The sequence below is a fragment of the Giraffa tippelskirchi genome, chromosome 12 (assembly GCF_054371585.1).
Source record: "Giraffa tippelskirchi isolate mGirTip1 chromosome 12, T2T-mGirTip1v1.2.pri, whole genome shotgun sequence".
Taxonomy (NCBI): Eukaryota; Metazoa; Chordata; class Mammalia; order Artiodactyla; family Giraffidae; genus Giraffa; species Giraffa tippelskirchi.
This window is the reverse complement of record NC_137286.1, coordinates 20,480,237-20,500,617: the sequence shown is the minus strand read 5'-3', so window position 1 is coordinate 20,500,617 and position 20,381 is coordinate 20,480,237. Positions and strand designations below refer to the sequence as shown.

At 37.6% G+C, this 20,381-nt stretch overlaps 2 long non-coding RNA genes across 2 annotated transcripts in view; one reads left to right on the top strand and one right to left on the bottom strand.

The window, feature by feature from the left end:
* Nucleotides 1-20,381, top strand: part of LOC145528813 (uncharacterized) — a 319,839-nt gene that overhangs the window by 75,813 nt on the left and 223,645 nt on the right. The window contains exon 4 of the long non-coding RNA XR_014070717.1: nt 6,728-6,795. This is a non-coding gene — a long non-coding RNA (uncharacterized LOC145528813). The remainder of the gene's footprint in view (nt 1-6,727; nt 6,796-20,381) is intronic.
* Nucleotides 76-19,031, bottom strand: LOC145528814 (uncharacterized). Its single transcript, XR_014070718.1, has 3 exons — nt 18,462-19,031; nt 560-697; nt 76-230 (listed from the first exon to the last, which is right to left on the bottom strand). It is a non-coding gene; the product is annotated as an uncharacterized LOC145528814 (long non-coding RNA).

The following is a 20,381-nucleotide window of genomic DNA, read 5'->3' as shown; positions in this document are numbered from 1 at the left end:
ACACGGAAATAATGTTCTTAGAAAGGTGAGAACAGAGAAAGAGGGCGATGTGATGGAGCCCAGAAGACAGAATTGTTCAGGAAGGAAGTCTGGATTTCTTTTTATTATTAAGAGTACAAATCCTTTAGGGAAGTCCACGTTTCATCTTGGTAATGACCAAAGTGTTTCACACATAATAACAATAATAAAATGAAAATTTTGTTGAGTAAACATTGCTTTTCTCCATCCCACTGTAAAGATAAAGGAAAAACAGAGGTGGTGAAATTAAGGGACCAACAGTAACTTAACAAAAATTCTCACCTTACACAATCTTTTCTGTTCCTTGGTTGGTTAGTTCTCTGCCCTTGTTTGCTACAAAATGGATTCTTATTGTGAAGAAATGGGTCCTACCACGTTCCCTTTACTAGCAGTTTGTTTTCTGTGTGAATTTATTCCCAGTGCAACTAAGATAAGGTAATTTTGGCATTTGGAGTAAAAGTTCGATGGGGAGAAGCCTTGAAGGAAGGGGAGGAAGAAAGGACAGGGAACTCCATGATACAAAAATCCAATTCTTGCTCACCCCCTTCTGCCACTACTGTTGCTCCAAAATTCTCCTTCTGTACTTGATTATTGCCTCTTGGGTTGGAACAGAAGGTTGCAGCATGTTGTCATCACCTTCTGGTACTGAGTCCTGATGTCCCTCGGTTTTATTCTTTCTCTGTGGTTTGAGACAGCATAGAGAAGTTAGAGCTTTCAGTGCCTCATATTACAACAAGCTCTTCTAAATGACAAAATATTTCCATTGAAATCTTTTCAGTGACCTGTTTATTATAGGTAGACTTAGACACAATAAAATTCCTAATCGCATTACTACATTTCCATGGTCTTTTGAGTTATGGGGATTTAATTTGTAGGGCAAAGTGGTATTTACATTGTTTCTGAAGAGGGGGGAGTGCAAACACTTGTCTTAGGTTTCAAGCCTTTCCTGGGTGCCTGCTCTCCTTCAACACTTTGCTTCTTGTTTTGCAAGATTGTCCAGAGAAACTTACTCCAGACTCTTCTACAAGGAACAAAAAGTGGCTTCTTGTTGGCAATAGAAGAGATAGACTCAGTGGTTTGCTATCAGGTCAGCCAATTTTATAAACTCTAGGAAATCAATGTCCTTTTAAAATACATACATCATTGAAAGAATAACTTCTGATCAACTCTTTATGCTTTTCAGTGTTCAGTACCTTTAAGCGTTCAGCATCCCTAAGATTGTATTCAATGCCCTGTTGCCTCCTGAAGTATCTTTTCTACATTGTCTACTGCTGTACTAAGTCAATTACGAAGTTGTCTTTTCCCATTTATGTAAAGCCATTAAACCAGTGTCCTGTCCTGTACAGACACAATAAGTAATCCCTGACAGTTTTCCACTTGATTACATGCTTCACTGGGTGCTTCATCATTGAAAATATTCTCCTGTGGTTTCCTTTGTTTTATGCTCATGATCTCACCCCTGTAACGTAAGAGATGATAAAGAAAGACCTAATTCAACAAGATGGCTTTTCTAGGTAGTAGCTATACCTGTCATTCCAGTGAAATGCACAACATCTTGCCCTTTACCTTCAGGCTGGAGTGTTGGATCTGGATTCTCCCCTGTGGGTTACTGAGTCTTTCATTTTCCAAGAGGTATTACTCAGCCCTTGGGTTATGATTTCTCTGGAAGCTGTTCTTCAAAGGCCAAACATCTGCTTCCACTGCCCTTTTTTGGTGTTTTGAAAAAGCAAAATGACTGTTACATTTCTGTTCAGGATTGTGTTTTCAACTTCTTGACCTCTTGGTTATTTGGACCAGTAATTAGCAAGTTCCTATAACCCCCATGGCATGGCAGGAAGCCCTCAAACAGTTTTTGAAAAAGAATCACAGAAATGCCTTTGCTCAAACAGTAATGTTATTTATTGGACCCAGAAATAACTTTGAACTGTAGTCAGACCAATGGATGCTTTGAAATGAAGGTTTTGCTTGAATTCTTGTTCTTACGTGATTTAACTACCAATGCTTGGCTTTGTAAAATCTTATAGTTGTGTTATTGCCATGGAGTGATAATTATAGGCAGCCAGGTTGACCACATGAGGAAAGGAACCTGTTTTGTTCAGCATTCACCTTTTCTTCCCTCTCTCAAATTCTTTCTCTCGAATATCAGGGGAAAATATAATCGTTAGGCTAATTTATTTTGCTTAAAGTGTTATGTCTGCTAAAATAAAGTTACTTCAAGAAGAAGTAACAATTTAGGACTTATTTATTAACCAATGGTTAATTAATCACCCTGTATGTAATAATATGAATATAAGAATGTTAGAAATAGGAGGACTGAATACAGAGTTCAATCTTGTTCGATTTCCTTATTTCATAGACAAAGAGAACGAGGCACAGAGGTGAGGTGATTTCTCTTGATACTGACTCCTTCTGTCAGAACTGGCACCAGAGCACAGGTCTTAGTCCAGCTTTCTTTCTTTCTTATGAAATTCTTCCACAAGAACATGTTTTTGTTAGAAAAGGTAAAATCTTAAAGGTGCTAGGGAAAAAAAGGCCAGCTTGAGGGGCAAAGGTAGGGTGTTGTTAGACAAAACCAAAGATGCTTGGATCGTACTGATTGAATGCTGGAAAACATGGGAAACACAGCTTCAAGATTTCAAGTTGGAAAGAAGCCTGGTATCAGTAATGAATCTTATAAACATTGGCTTAAAATACAGCAGCACTTGGTGAAAAGTTGAATATCAAGGATGAAAGAAAGAGAAAAGTAAATTGTGATCACAGGGTGACCTTTTCAGACTTTCGCACCTACTTTGGTTTATTTGTCACTCTCCTTGGATGGACTAGGGGCATGTTGGGGTGAGGATTATACCTCATTTCTATGGACCTAGAACATATCACAGAGACAAATATTAGGGGCTCAGTAGAATAACTTGCACCCTGGTATCTGAGAGGCCGGTAATATTATAAACAAAAAATAGGGGCTTTAGATGTGGGAGGAATGCCGTTTAGAAATTCTGTGTTTATGGAAATGGCAGGAACCTTATATAGAAAGACCTTAACTATGGTTGGAAATACTGGGTCTTGGATGAAATGTCAGGCCCGATGATAAAGAGTTGTGAATTGGCAGGGTGGAATTTCAAGTTGAATTTTGAGATTGGATGGAATCTCTGAGAATGGGGAATTAGGGAGGAAAAAGCAGTAAGTTTAACTATAAACTGTTTGTTCCCATAAGATTGCTGTCTGAAAAAAGAAATTATATGTAAATCCACTGTTCATTATTGAGTTTAGGAGTTTCTGTTTGCCCAGCAATGTTAAGCAATTCCCTAGTTTATTTGATATATTTTTTCCCTTTACTTCTACTCTCAAAAAGCAGAGGATAGCATCTCAACTAGGTCAAAAGGAGAACAGGAAGGGTCAGGTGGCTTAATTCCCTTGCTATCCTGAGGCTCATTAATGTTGAGGCATCAGTGCTAAGGAGAAGACTTGGAGATTAATGGAGCAAAGATGAAAGAGGAAAAAAATGCAAAATCTAAGAAAGCAAGACAAAGTTTCAAAAGAAGCTTTCTCAGCCAGAATAATGTGGAATTGTGCATGAGGAATGAAATTTTTATTATTATTTTTTGTTCCTAATATATGAAGAGAGAATAAGGCCAATAGAGTGCATGAGAGGGCAGATTATGGAAAAATGTGATTGGAATGTCTGAAAGCTCAAATTATCTTTTCATTACTGCATCATAAAAAGATGAACATTTCAGAGACTGAAATATGTTATGTTTTTTTCTGGGGAATTATATTGTTAAAAGTCCATTATATCTTCCTTCATGATATTAATGTACTTGGTTGGCCTGGTGAATCATGGCCAAAGACTTCACAGCACAAATCAAAAAGCATTTAATAAAGAGTATAGCTGAGTAGTGCAAGAGGGCAGAAGAGTGATACCCTTGAGCTGTATGAATGTCTCTCAAATCCATGAGTGGTTTGACTCATCTGGAACCCAGATCAGCCTCAGGGTCTGTAGTGTGACTAATACGACATAATGGAAAGTATTATATAGTATTATGTAGCATGAATTGGGTGATGAGAGATGTAGCTGGGGAGATCGCCAGTGATCTGGTTATATAGTCCTTGCCTGTAAGTCTGTTTAAGGATTTTGAACTTTCTTGAGGAAGTAAAGCGATCAATTCTCCATTTTAGACATCTCTGTCTGGCTGAAGTATGGTAATTTGATTGTTACAAACTTTGGTGGAAGAAAAATAGTGCAGGTGAGAGACCTAAGATAAAAGCAGAGGGATGGAGAGAAGTGGGTAGATTTAGGAGTTATCTAGAATGACAGGGATGATGGATTAGGTGTAAAGTGGGAGCATCAAGAATGACTCTTAGACCCCTCCTTGGCTTGAGCGGCTGGGTAGATTAAAGTGCTGCTCACTTTACGTTCCTACTAACAGTCTACAAGTGTTCCAATTTCTTCATATCTTTGCTAACACTTTTTTTTTTTTTTTTAAATAATAGCCATCCTAATGGTGTAAGATAGTATCTCCTTGTGGTTCTGGGGTGTGTTTTGATATGAGGTCTTGTGAGAGATACTGGTGAATGAAAAGGAATCTTTGTATCCTTTATGTGCAGTTTAAATAACAAGAGAAAAAGCAAGATGGTGATGACATAGCCTTTGAATCTCCCTAAATTCCCCTCAAAAATTGGGAAAAAGGTAAATAAACACCACCACTAGTACAAATAACAAAAAAGACAGATGCCTCTGTAAAAAATGAAGAGTGAGACACTCCATAAAGTCCTAAAACCAAACAGCAAACCAATAATAACAATAAGAACTATGCCATATAAGCAACTGTGTGGTAGAACAGCAGAGAGGACACAGGGAGCTGTCAGAAATTAATATGTTCCCTTTCATGGTGTGAAGCTCCATAGGCTTCTCTGAGAATGAGAGCAAAATTTGGGGGCTTTGGCACAAAGAAATGTTTCAAGAAGAATGGACAACATATATAAGATGTAGTATAAATTTGCTGATGGACTGATTGGTATTAAAGTAAAATTGCATTTCAAATTTGATTCTGGGGAGGAGGAGGGGAGGGAATATTAAAGTTAATTAGCTATTTTTACTGTTTTTCCTACTAGGGAACCAACAGAAAGCATCCTAAAAAGAGGGGACTAATGAAATTACATATATATATATATATATATATATGTATATGTATATATATATGTGTATGTGTGTGTGTGTGTGTGTGTGTATGTATATGGACTTTCCTGGTAGTTCAGATGGTAAAGAATCTGCCGGCAATGCAGGAGACCTGGGTTCGATCCCCAAGTTGGGAAGATCCCCTTGAGAAGGGAATACAAATACACACACACATACACATACACACACATATATATATACATACATATGTATATTTGTATGTTTTCTTATAAGAAAATCATGCATTTTTCTCATCCAACTTGGGTCTGAAAGCACAGAAAAGTGAGAGTTCTGCATTACAAGATCAGTTGCACCTTTCTTTCTTACCTTAGAGGATGCATAGACATTCCTCTGATTTTAATTTGGTTTGGTTAGTGTGGGACATGGAATAATGACCCCTCACTCTCAAGATGTCTATGTGCTAATCCCTGGCACCTGCAAACATGTTAGGCTACATGGCAAAGGGAAATTAAGGTTGAAGATGGAATTTAGGTTGCTAATAAGCTGATCTTAAGATAGGAAAATTGTCATGGAGTATCTAGATGGAGCCAATGTGATTACAGGGGTCCTTAGAAGGGGATGACAAAGGCTAAAGAGAACCCGAGAGGTGGCAACCTGAGAAAGACCTGGCCTGATGTGTTGCTGGCTTTGAAGATGGAAAAAGAGGGCCACGAGCCAAGGAATGTGGGCAGCTTATAGCAACTGGTAACAGGGAGACCTGGAATCTCTTCTAGAGGCTCCAGACATGAGTATGGCCCTGCCAATGTTTTGACTTTAGCTTAGTGAGACCCATTTTGGGTAAGATAATAAATTTGTGTCCTTTTAAGTTCTACATTTATGGTAGCCTGTTATAGCAGCCATAGAAAAATAACACAGTTAGTTTAGATATAAATTCTTCTTCATAGAGCTTATGTTAGATGTTGGTATGTTAGTGCTCAAAATCTATCCTACCTTCTTTGCCCTTCAGTGGGTATCAAACTTTTGGCTTTAGTCCATATGGTCCATGTGATCTTTTTACATCACAACCAAGTACATACACACCTCTGAAATAAAAGACTTTGTAAAACAATCTTCCATTACTACATAGGAATATATTGTATTCCATTTCATTAAAAATCAATTTATTTTATGGCCTATTAAATAAATTGATTTTATGACTTACAAGTAATTTGCAATGTAGAATTTGAAAATGCTCTTCTAATATGCCTTTCTGCCTGGTAAAACAACTAGAATGTTAAAATTTTAATTTCTTGGACTCCTTTGATAAGGATATATATATGATAAGATTTGACCAATCAAATGCACTTGCTTGAAATTAGAGGCTACATTTCAACTTTCCTTCCTCTTGTTTTCTTCTGGAAAACAGAGTTGTGGAGACATTGGATTAACCTATAGTGGAATTTTCCTGTCCAATCATTAGCTTTGTAGGCATTGAGAGGTGGGGCTTGGAGCATCACAAAGACACTATGTTTCTGAAGTCAGAATCCCCAGGGGCAGTTTTCTGATTGCTCCATTTTCTGGTCATGCTCTTGGCAGGTCAGTTCTGAAGTGGTTTGATGGGAGTCATTCCTCAAAGTCCAACCTAGAGCTCTGCCATTGATTTTGTAAGTACCCAAATCTCTTTTCTTAAACTTCTTTGGAGAGTAGTTTCTGTTTTCTGTAAAGCAACCCTGACTGGGATGGTATTTTAACCTTATGGATATAATCGGACTTCCCTGGTGGATATAATCAGTGAGATCTCTTTTAAAACATATGGGCAAATCACAACTACACAACCTGTATCGGACTGGACCTGAGGGTAAACAAACACAAGGTACAGTCATATCAGGGGCTTCCCAGATGGTGCTAGTGGTAAAAACCCAGCTGCCAATGTAGGAGACTTAAGAGATATAGGTTTGATCCCTGGATTGGGGTGATTCCCCTGGAGGAGGATATCGGAACCCACTCCAGTGTTCTTGTCTTGAGAATCCCCGCAGGTTCCTATTGCAATATTGCTCTTTACAGCATCAGACTTTACTTCCATCACCAGTCACATCCACAACTGGGTGTTGTTTTTGCTTTGGCTCCATCTCTTCACTCTTTCTGGAGTTATCTCTCTACTGATTTCCATTATCATATTGGGCACCTATGGGAACCTAGAATGTTAGGTCCATGAATCAAGGCAAATTGGAAGATGTCAAACAGAAGATGGCAAGAGTGAAGATCAACATTCTAGGAATCAGTGAACTAAAATGGACTGGAATGGGTGAATTTAACTCAAATGACCATTATATCTACTACTGTGGGCAAGAATCCCTTAGAAGAAATGGAGTAAACATCATAGTCAACAAATGAGTCCAAAATCCAGTACTTGAATGCAGTCTCAAAAACAACAGAATGATCTCTGTTCGTTTCCAAGGCAAATCATTCAATATCACAGTAATCCAAGTCTATGCCCCGACCAGTAATGCTGAAGAAGCTGAAGTTGAATGGTTCTATGAAGACCTACAAGACCTTCTAGAGCTAACATCCCAAAAAGATGTCCTTTTCATTATAGGAGACTGGAATGCAAAAGTAGGAAGTCAAGGGATACCTGGAGTAACAGACAAATTAGACCTTGGAGTACAAAACAAAGCAGGTCAAAGGTTAACCGAGTTTTGCCAAGAGAACGCTCCGGTTATAGCAAACACGCTCTTGCAACAACACAAGAGAAGACTCTACGCATGGACTGAGGAGCTTGATGAGCTATAGTCCATGGGGTTGCAAAGAGTCAGACACAACAGAGCGACTAACACTTTCACATTCTCCAGAAGTCCAGATTGACCATCTAGATGTTAACCTTGGGTTAAATAAAGAAATATCTTTTAATCCACAAGAAATTTCAGCACATTTTTCATTTCCTGTTACAGAAATCCTCCTGAGCTTTCTTTTTCCAGAGGGCAGAGGGAAGAATCAATGAGAAATGGCTCCTCTGAACAGAAAGAGCAAGTTTGAGTTCAGCTTCATTATGGTAGATTGGGTCTGCGTCACGGTGACCACTTGGGTATCATGCAGTTGAGTGATAGTAGCAGGGTATGTTTTTCAGTTTCAGTCTCTTAACTAGCTACACATGATCCTCAATAATCACCAGGCTGACTGCGTCATGTACTCTTTCTCAGCCTAATCTACACATTTGCTTTGTGGAATTTTATTTATCCTCTAATTCTTTGAAATACTCTGCCTGAAACACTGCTGAGGGGAGAAATTCTAAATGAGTGGGTAAAGTTAGTGCCTTTAAATCAATAGCTCTCAATAGTACGTAAATAGTTAATGTATGAAGAACAGTGCTGGCAGATGGCAAGTGCTAAAAAATTTCAATAGTCCCTGTTCATCTCTGGCTTTGCTTTCCACAGTTTCAGTTACCCTTGGTCAACCACAGTCTGAAAACATTATATGGAAAAAAATACCAGAAATAAACAGTTTGTAAGTTTTCAATTGCACACCATTCTGAGTAATGCGACGGAATTACTCAGGTCCAGTTCCAATCCTCCCAGGACGTGAATCATCCCTTTGTCCAGCATATCTTGCCAGTTAGTCACTCAGAACCTCCCTCGGTTATCAGATTGACTGTGGTGGTATCACAGTGCTTGTGGTGGTTCAAGTGACTCTTATTTTACTTAATAAGAGTCACTTGAACCACCACAAGCACTGTGATGGCCCCAAAGCATGAGAGCAGTAATGCTGGCAATTTGGATATGCCAGAGAGAAGTTGTGAAGTGCTTCAAGTGAAAAAGTGACAGTTCTCCACTTAATAAGGAAAGAAAAACATAATCATAGGCTGAGATTGCTAAGATCTATGTGAGGAATGACTCTTCTGTCTATGAAACTGTGAAAAAGGAAAAAGAAATTCATGCTAGTTTTGCTGTCACATCTCAAACAGCAAAAATTACAGCCACAGTGCATAAGTGCTTGGTTAAGAGGCATTAAATTTGTATAATGAGGTATCTTGAGAGAGAAAAGTTATAAAATAATTTTTATTACAGTATATTGTTATACTTCTGTTATTAGTTATTGTTAATTTCTTTCTGTGCCTAATTTGTAAATTAAAGTTTATCATAGGTCTGTATGTATGAGAAAAAACATAGTGTGTATAGAGAGAGTTTAGTACATCCCCTGGGGGTCTTGGAATATATCCCTTGTGGATAAGGGGTGAACTACTGTAATTGCTATTATGATATTCAAAAGTAGCTATTAGAAATTATTCTCATTCCCCATATTAGTCCTCACAATCAAGAGCCAAATAGTTAGAGATGGGACTGCCTATAGTTCCAGCCAAGTCTTTACAGCTGTTTTTGTGGGCTTCCCTGGTGGCTCAGCGGGTTAAGAGTCTGCCTGCAATGTGGGAGACCTGGGTTCGATCCCTGGATTGGGAAGATCCCCTGCAGAAGGAGATGGCAACCCACTCCAATATTCTTGCCTGGAGAATCCCCATGGAGAGAGGAGCCTGGTGGGCAACAGTCCATAGAGTCGCAAAGAGTTGGACACAGAAGAGTCCATGGGGTCGCAAAGAGTTGGACACGAACAACTGAGGGACGACTTCACTTTTCTTTCTTTTGCTCCTCAAACAAAGGCCAAGAGACAAAGCAAGACATTAATCTGTTAACTGCTAATCTTCCACATAATTGAAGCAAGAGAATCTGCTTAGAGCCTTAGGGTTTAAACCTGAAACCAGAGATTAATGCCACATGCTTTTTCTCCTTTTTAAACCAGGCATTTTCCATGAGCTAAATCACCAGCCCTGAGGCTACTGAAAAGTCATAGAAATTGAAACATAGAAAGATAGATTTAGAAGTCTTCCAAATCAAGCCTTCCTGATGAATTTTGACAAATAATTGCTTAAATCTCCTGGAGGATGTCTGACTGAAATTGACATCTGTAACACTTTCTTGTTAATGATCATAATAAACAACAACAACAGCCAACATTCATTGAATGCCTAAGTATGTGTTCGGTGCTTGCTGTGCTAAGTACATCATATCTGCTGGGTTTTGTAAACCTCACAGCTCCCTTATGAAGTAAGTACAGGTTTTACAAGTGACGAAACTGAGTACAGAGAAGTTAAGTAACTTGTTAGAAGTCTCACAGAGTGTGTGGTGGAGCAGGCTTTAAAATCCAGGTCATCTGACAGCAAAGGCCCTCGTAATTTCTGTATGTCCTGCTTTCCTACCCATACAGCTAAAGAAACATGAATCAAGCAACTCCACACTGTGACTTCTGGGATGACTCAGTGAATCATGGTCATTTGATCATACATGAATCCTATTTACTGTAATCAGAATTGGTAGTGGATAGGTTACACTTTTGTTGTGCTTGCCAAATGTTCTGTGCATTGAAGAGGTGTAAATTTATGTATTCGTGTTTGCAATCTTTAGAATTTTCTTTTTATTTAGTGCATTTGAAATGGCAGCCCACTCCAGTTTTCTTGCCTGGAGAATCCCGTGGACAGAGGAGCCAGATGGGCTGCTGTCCGTAGGGTCGCACAGAGTCAGACACGACTGAAGCGACTTAGCAGCAGCAGCAGCAGCAGGTTATTCTAAAAATGTGTATGGAGAAATCATGAAAAATGATAAATACATTTAATCAGATTATTTTGGTGGCCTTGAAAACAGCTTTTTAAATCCCACTTGTAATGCAGGAGACCTGGTTTCAATTCCTGGGTCGAGAAGATCCCCTGTAGAAGTAAATGGCAACCCACTCCAGTATTCTTGCCTGGAGAATTCCATGGACAGAGGAAGCCTGGCAAGCCACAGTCCATGGAGTAGCAAAGAGTTGGACACAACTGAGCGACTAACACATACAAACAATAAAGATTCTTTAGGGGTTACTTGAATGTTTAAATTAACCTTTGATGTATTAAAGTAATAGTATGATGAATCTAATTTTTTCTTAATTTTACTTAAAATATGATTCTACATATAAATTTAGGACATTTCAGCAACTACTTTTAAGGGAGGTTTTAAAAATCTTTTACGACTTAGAGACTAAAGTTATCCTAAGCATTTAAAATATAAATGTGTTAATAGTAGTATAATAAAAATATCACTAATTCTTTTAAAAATTTTTTCAGAAAATTTCATTCAAGTACTCAAAAAACTCATACTCTAATGAAATAAACTACAAATATGGTAATTCTGAGTTCTTTTGACACTCCAATAGTATTACCAAACTTAACAATTTTTTATATATTTTGCTAAAAATCAGACCAATCAATTAATTATACATTTTTTATTGTGGTATAATACAAACAACAAAATTTACCATCAGCTGTTTTAAAGTGCCCAGTTCAGTGGTATGAAATATATTCACATTTTTGTGTGGCCATCACCACTATCCATCCTCATAACTCTTTTTATCTTGTGAAACTGAAACTTTATAAACAATAACTTCCCATTCCTCCTCTAACCCCAGCTCCTGGAAATCACCATTAGGTTTTCTGTCTTTATGATTTTGACTACTATAAGTACTTTCTATAAATGGAATCATATAGTTCTCGTCTTTTTGTGACAGGCTTATTTCACTTAGCATAATGCCCTTGCAGTTCATCCATGTTGTTGTAGCACGTGTCAGAACTTCCTTCTTTTGTAAGGGCTGAATGTTATTGCATTGTATGTATATCCCACGTTTTGTTTATTTATCTGTTGAGGGACTCTTGGCTTGCTTCCATGTTGTAGTTATTGTGAATAACTGCTATGAATAGGGGTTTACAAATATCACTTTGAAACTCTGCTTTCAATTCCTTTAGGTATATCCCCAGAAGGAAACTTGCTGAATTATATGGGTATTGTGTTTTCAATCTTTTGAGGTACTGTCTTACTGTTTTCCACAGACGCTATACCATTTTACATTTCTACCAACAATGTACAAGAGTTCCAATTTCTTTGTAACTTTGCTAACACCTGTTGTTTTCTGTTTTTTTCATAGTACCAATTATAATGGGTGTGATATGGTTCAGTTCAGTTCAGTCACTCAGTCGTGTCCGACTCTTTCTGACCCCATGAACCACAGCATGCCAGGACTCTCTGTCCATCACCAACTCCCAGAGTCCACCCAAACCCATGTCCATCGAGTTGGTGATGCCATCCAGCCATCTCATCCTCTGTCATCCCCTTCTCCTCCTGCTCTCAATCTTTCCCAGCATCAGAGTCTTTTCCAATGAGTCAACTCTTCACATCAGGTGGCCAAAGGATTGGAGTTTCAGCTTCAACATCAGTCCTTCCAATGAACACCCAGGACTGATCTCCTTTAGGATGGACTGGTTGGATCTCCTTGCAGTCCAAGGGACTCTCAAGAGTCTTCTCCAACACCACAGTTCAAAAGCACCAATTCTTCTGCGCTCAGCTTTCTTTATACTCCAACTCTCACATCCATACATGACTACTGGAAAAACCATAGCCTTGACTAGACGGACCTTTGTTGGCAAAGTAATGTCTCTGCTTTTTAATATGCTATCTAGGTTGGTCATAACTTTCCTTCCAAGGAGTAAGCGTCTTTTAATTTCATGGCTGCACTCACCATCTGCAGTGATTTTGGAGCCCAGAAAAATAAAGTCAGCCACTGTTTCCACTGTTTCCCCATCTATCTGCCATGAAGTGATGGGACCGGATGCCATGATCTTAGTTTTCTGAATGTTGAGCTTTAAGCCAACTTTTTCACTCTCCTCTTTCACTTTCATCAAGAGGCTCTTTAGTTCTTCTTTCTCATAGTAATTTTAATTTGTATTTCCCTAATAATTGGTGATGTTGAGCATCTTTTCATGTGCTTATCGACCATTTGTGTATGTTTGGAGAAAGGTCTATTTAAGTCCTCTGCTCATCGTTGAATCACGTTGTTTTTGTTGTTGTTGAATTTTAATAAGTCTTTATGTATTCTGCTTATTAATCCCTTATCAAGTATATGATTTGCAAATATCTTCTTCCATTCTGCAAGTTGCCTTCACACTGTGTAGATGGTGTCTTTTGATGCATAAAATTTTTCAATTTTCATGAAACCCAGTCAGTCTATTTTTTCTTTTGTTACCTGTGCCTTTGGTGTCATATCCAAGAAATTATTGACAAATACAATGTCCTGAAGCTTTTTCCCTACATTTTGTTCTGAGTGTTTTATTGTCTTAGGGCTTTCATTAACACCTTGATTTATTTTTAGTAAATTTTTATATATGGCATCAGGTGAGTTAAATTTCATGCTTTTGCATGTGGCTATCCAATTTTCCCACCACCATTCCTTTGAAAACACTTTTCCCATTTAATGATCATGGTACCCCTGCCCAAAATAATTTGACATATAAAAAAGATTTCTATCTGGCCTCTCGACTTATTTCATTGGTCTATTTATGTATCTTTATGCCAATATCACATTGTTTCATTACTATAGACTTGTAGTAAGTTTTGAAACCATAAAGTGTGAACCCTTGAGTTTTGTTCTTCTTTTTAAGATTATGTTGGCTATTCAGGTCCCCTGGAGAGTCCCTATGAACTTTAGGATGGGTTTTTCTATTTTTGCAAAAACATCATTGGAATTTTGATAGCAGTTACACTGAATCTGTAGATTGCTTTGGGTAGTATTTTAACAATATTAAATCTTCCAATTCATGAACATGGGATGTCTTTCCACTTATTTATGCCTCTTTTAATTTCTTTAAGCAATGTGTTGTAGTTTTCATTGTACAAGACTTTCATCTGCTTTGTTAATTCTTAAGTTTTCTTTTTGATGCTATTGTAAGTGGAATTGTTTTTGCAATTTTCTTTTTGAATTTTTCATAGTTTGTCTATAGAAATGCAGCTGATTTTTGTGTATTAACTGTGTATACTGCTACTTTGCTGAATTCATTTATTAGTGCTAAAAACTTTTTGTGTGAAATCTTTAGGATTTTATGCATATAAGATATATAAATGTCTTGCAATTGAGATACCTGCAAATAGAGATAATTTTACTTCTCTTCTTCTAGTTTGGATTTTTCTTTCTTTCTTTTTTCTCCTGATGGCTCTGGCTATTATGATGTTCTCATACAAGGTTGAACAGAAGTTTGAAAACTGGCATTCTTCCATGTTCTTGATCTTAGAGGAAAAGCTTTTAGTCTTTTACTATTGAATATGACATTTGCTATGGGTTTTTCATACATATATTTTATTATGTTGAGGTAGCTTTCTTCTAGTCCTAGTTTAACTGAATGTTTTATCGTGAAAAGGTGGCGAATTTTGTCAAATTGAGATGATCATATTTTTCCTCCCTTCATTGTATTGATGTGATTTTTTTTACAGTGATTTTTTTCATGTATTGAACAATTCTTGCCTTCCAGAAATAAATCCCAATTGGTTATGTTATATAATCCTTTTAATATGCTGATGAATTCTGTTTGCTAGTGTTCTGTTGTGAATTTTTGCATCAATGTTCACAAATGTTGTGGGGTATAGTTTCATTTTCTTGTAATGTGTGCATCTGGCTTTGGAATCGGGGTGATGCTGGCCTCAAAGAGTGAGAAAAATCTTCCCTCCTCTTTAATTTTTGGGAAAAGTTTGAGAAATTGCATTAGTTATTCTTTAGATATTTGGTAGAATTCACTAGTGAAGCAATCATGTCTAGGGCTTTACTTTTTTCAGAGATTTTTGATTATTAATTCAATCTCCTTATTAGTTATAGGTCTAGTTAGATTTTTCATTTCTTGTGATTTAGTCGTGGTAGATTTTGTGGTTCTAGGAATTTGTCCACTTCATCTAGGTTATCCACTTTGTTGGTTTACAGTTATTCATAGCAGTCTCTTATAATCCTTTTTATTTCTGTAGAATCTAAGTAACATCTACACTTTCTCTTTTGATTTTAATAATTTGAGTCTTCTCTCTTTTTTTCTTAGTCAGTCCATCTTGTTAAAGTTTGTCAATTTTGTTGAACTTTTTGAAGAACCAACTTTTGATTTCATTGATTTTCTCTTTTTTAGAATTCTTTATTTATCTATGGATTAGTCTTTATTATTTCCTTTCTTCTGCTAGCTTTAGGTTTTTATTTCTATTTCTTTAGGACTGGCTGATGGATGTTATATTTGGAAACAGCAGAAGTTGGGAAAAGCAGATGGTATTGCATGTATAAATATGTATGTGGGGTCCTTGTTACCCAGACAACCCTCACCTTCCATGTTGTTGTTGTTGTTGTTCAGTCACTAAGTCATGTTGGCTCTTTGCAACCCCATGAATTGCAGCACGCCAGGCTTCTATGTCCATCACTGTCCGTCTCCCTGAGTTTGCTCAAACTCATGTCCATTGAGTCAGTGATGGAATCCAACCATCTCATCCTCGGTCGTCCCTTTCTTCTCTTGCCCTCAATCTTTCCCAGCATCAGGGTCTTTTCCAATGAGTCAGCTCTCTTTGCATCAGGTGGCCAAAGTATTGGAGCTTCAGCTTCAGCATCAGTCCTTCCAATGAATATTCAGGAGTGATTTCCTTTAGGATTGACTGGTTTGATCTCTTTGCTGTCCAAGGGACTCTCTAGAGTCTTCTCGAGCACCACAGTTCGAAAGCGTCAATTCTTCGGCGCTCAGCCTTCTTTATGGTCCATCTCTCACATCCATACATGACCACTGGAAAAACCATAGCTTTAACTATACAGGCCTTTGTTGGCAAAGTGATGTCTCTGCTTTTTAAAACATTGTCTAGGTTTGACATAGATATTCTTCCAAGGACCAAGCATCTTTTAATTTCACGGCTGCAGTCACTGTCCGCTTTGATTTTGGAGCCCAAGAAAATGAAATCTGACACTGTTCCCACATTTTCCTCAAGTAGTGATAATGAGTCACTTTCAAGGGAAAAGGGGTGTTACCTCAATTATCTGTCTAATGTGTGAATGGTGGGGAGAGGCGTGGGAATACAGAGATAGTTGGCACTTTAATATACATTTCATGGAACACAAGCAATAACAACTTATGGCCTTGAAATCCAAATGTGGTTACAAGCTCAGAACCTCTGAGTAGATAAATTAGGAACCAGGAGCCAAAACACAAAACCAAACAAACAAAGAACCAAAACACAAAAGCAAAGCATAAACACAACAAATTTATGTGAGAGATGTCTAGACTCTATGAGATTGAGCCAATGAAAGATTCAGAAGAATTAAATTCTGGGTGTTTATCACCAGTTACTCTTCACAATAATCATATGGTACAACCAGGAAGTTAAAAGCGTATACTAAAAGATAATCTGTGCTGTGCTTAGTCGTGTCCGACTCTGCAACCCCAAAGAGACTGCGAGACTCCTCTGTCCTCGGGGATTCTTCAGGCAAGAATACTGGAGTGGGTTGCCATTTTGTACTCCAGGGGATCTTCCTGACCCAAGGCGTCTAACCCATGTCTCTTGGGTCTCCTGCATTGGTAGGCAGATTCTTTACACTGCACCACCTGGGAAATTATGGAGTAGGTACTATTTTGTGGATGAGAAAACTGAGATTCATATGTTTAAAATAATGTAATGGATTGCACAGAAAGCAACTTAGAAACTCAGCCCAGGTTCCCCGACTTCAAATCCAGTACTTTCACTCTGCCAAGATCTCATACTTTTTGGTAAATGAGAGCCGGGAAAGAGAATTTCATGTTATTTAGCGATACAATTTAGAGATGAGGCTTTGAACACTGGATGTACACAGACTGACATGCTAGTGGGAATGCATCTTCTGGGATTCCCTGTTGTGCTCATGGATAAGACTTTATATTTTGGACAAAATATCAATCTCCGAGCCTCAATTTCCTCTTGTAAATAGAGATAAATTATATTTTGCATTTATTTATTTTATCTTCCCCACTAGAATGTCACCTCTGTGAGGACAGGGACTTTTCATCCTCCCTGAGTATTTGTTAGTATTTGTTGAAAGTGGGAAATGAATGACTATACTCTGTTCTTATCACCTCTGTTAGTTTCCTAAGGTTGCTCTAACAAAGGAACACAGATCAAGAAGGCTTAGAAGAGCAGAAATTTATGGTCTTACAGTTTTGGGGGCTGGAAGTCTAAGATCAGGACTTCGGCAGGATGTGTTCCTGCTGAGGGCTGTGACAGACAATCTGTTCCACGTCTCTTTCCTCAATTCTGGTGGTTTTCTGGTGGTCTTTGGTGTTCCTTGACTTTTGCTACATGACCCTGATGTCTGCCTTCATCTTCATGTGGTGTTTCTTTGTGTGTGTATCTGTGTCCAAAATTTCCCTTTTATTAGGACAGAAGTCATACTGGATTAGGAGCCCACTAATACACTCCAGTATGACCTTATTTTAACTGATTACATTTGCAACGAACCTCTTGCAAAAGAAGGTCACATTCTGAGGTGTTAGAGGTTAGGACTTTAATATATGAATGGGAGGTGACGGGGCGGGGTGCATAATCATTCAGTCCATAACATCACTCAAATACACTCTTGAATAAAATATAGTCCTTGCTTTGAGAAACTTATAAAATCCCAAAATATGACCTAAGAGGTAATTCTTGGATGCTTATAAAATTTGAACAACAAATGGGTTTTATGCACAATAAATTAAGGAACTTTTGAGTTAAACCATTTAAGGAACTTTTATTTTAGGCTTTCTCAAGACTTTAGACTAAGAATACATGTTGTGTACCCTTTTCACGGAGGATCTCACATGATTGTTTTTCTGCAGACTCAATGCAGTGCTGGCAGGATAGAAAAACACTACTTTGAGAGTTAGGAGGTTGATCTTGGAAAGTATTTGATGTTTGCTCCTCAGCTTCTATATTTATAAAAGGTACCAACCTTCTGCAGAAACTGCTGTTGAGGGTTGTTGCAAGGATCAAATAAGATCGAGTTTCTAAATGTGTTTAAAATTAGTAAAGGACTATAGATCCTTAAAGCATTGTAGTTAAACCATCATCAGAAATGTACAACTTTCCTCAGGTGGATAAAGATATCAGCTTTAGTGCCTAGATTTAGAAACTGGTATAGTAAGAAATTTAAAAATGTATCTTAATTGCTTATTTGGAATAAACATACAGCTTTTATACTTCTCTGCTCATCTGGTATATTTTGCTTCCTGGTGATTGTTGCCTGCAGCATGGAATGACACACTCGCTATATGGTTTCCATGACCACACATGACCATAGCTCACCCAGTCCCTCTTGCATTGTAGCCAATTTGGTAAAGGACCCCTGACTTCTGTGGTGAGGGGAAGAGTGCAGAGGAAAGGAAAGTTAAATGTCTTGATTTGGGGAAAGTGGCGCCTTGTTTATCTCAGAGCTACATTCTAATCTGCCATTGCTTTCCACTTACCTGCCAGGAAATAGCTGAATGTCACCCAGCTGTCTAGGAGCTTGGAGAAAACTGGTCTGAGATTTGTTCTGTCTCATCACTAGGGGCATGAAAATGTGTGTGTGTGTGTGTGTGTGTGTGTATGTTCCCAGTTGTTTGTCCTGTCTGACAAGAGCAGGAGAGAAAGCTAGTGGCAGACTATGAGGTGAAAAGTACATCAATGCCTGTTTTTAGAATAGGCATTGTTGGATTAAAAATGGAATGCAAGCATGGAAGTAAATGCTCTTCAGCCCTTTCCCTCAACAATGGGCATGCATCTGCTTCAGACTGATAGAATGTTGGTGATAACCATGGTTACTAAAATGGATCATTTTATACTCAATGAGAGGAAGCAGCTTGACAACAGTTGCTCATTTCACAATAGTAAAACTCTTCATGGCAGTTAAAAATGGAAGAGTCATCTTATGTTTATAAGCAACTTATTTCAGCCTGACTTATCCATTTAAGCTAAACAACATGATGAGATTCTTAAGCTAAACATTGTGATGGGATGCTTAAATCTGGTAAACACTCAGACACCAGTACTTGAATGAGGAAACATTGTGATGTAAGCATGACACAAATGGTGTAGAGAAGTAGAACAAGATGCTTTTCTTTCATATATTTATTAGGCATGGATTGGATCTAGATAATGGGATGATAGCACTAATCCCACAAATAGATAGTAACAGAAAACTATGACCCCATTTAGTAAATTGTTCTCCAATATCACCACAAGAGTTTTTATTTTGAGAATATCCACAAGGCACAAATACATCTTATGAAAGAAAATTGATGTTTTGATCCGTTCCCAATTTTGACAATATAGAACACTGATTTGTATTATTTGACCTACTTTCTGAAAAGGAGAAAGCAATTACTTCTCAATATTCAATACATTTATACTTGAATTTGATGTAACCAAAAGGAAAATATCTAGTAGCCAATGGACACAGAACTCTTGGGTTTTAGAAGCTTCTCTGCTCTTGAGCAAAGCTTGCTCAGGATCCATAAAATATCTGCCCATGTTATAAAGCTCTTAGAGAATTCCTTCAAACAGGATGCAAATGCAAAGTATAGTTTGGTCTCTTGTTTTTATTCAATAACCTTTCCAGTAAATATTTAATGAATGTCAGTTATGTGATAAGCTGTTTGAAAACCCCCTCCTTATTTAATTTTAAGAACCTCTCCATCCAACTGATAAATAAATGTATTTAAATTTTTTCTTTCCTTGTTTGCATAGTTTTATTTATTTATTTTTAAGTTTTTATTGAAGTGTAGTTGATTTACAATGTTGTGCTAATCTCGGGTGTACGGCAAAGTGATTCAGTTATACATATACATATATCTATTCTTTTTTAGATTCTTTTCCCATTTAAGTTATTACAGAATATTGAATAGAATTCCCTGTGTTACACAGTAAGTCTTTGCTGATTATTTAACATGTAGTAGTGTGTATATGTTACGTATGAATGTATTTTAAGTAGTGGCCACAATTTACAAACTGTGGAATATTTAGGTTGAACCATATGGAATTGCCATATTTGACCGGTATTATAAAATTCCTTAAGTTTTGACATACACACACACATGCACATGCACACTTCAATAAAGCAAAGTTTGCTTCTATTGCCCTGTTATTGCATATTCTTCTCATTGTTATTTCTATTAATTTCACTAATGTATGGAGTATGCCTGAATTAACTTGCTGCATAATGATCAACTAGAGAATCTCAATGGCACATAATAGTAGACACAGGACACACTCCAGATCTTCTGATCTGCTCCATATATCTCTTAGTCCCATTGGCCCAGCAGACTCCCACTGCATATCTGTGTCATGGCAGTATTAGAAATGAAAGGGGGCAAGCAAAACATTCAAGGCTCCTTGAGGCCTGGGTG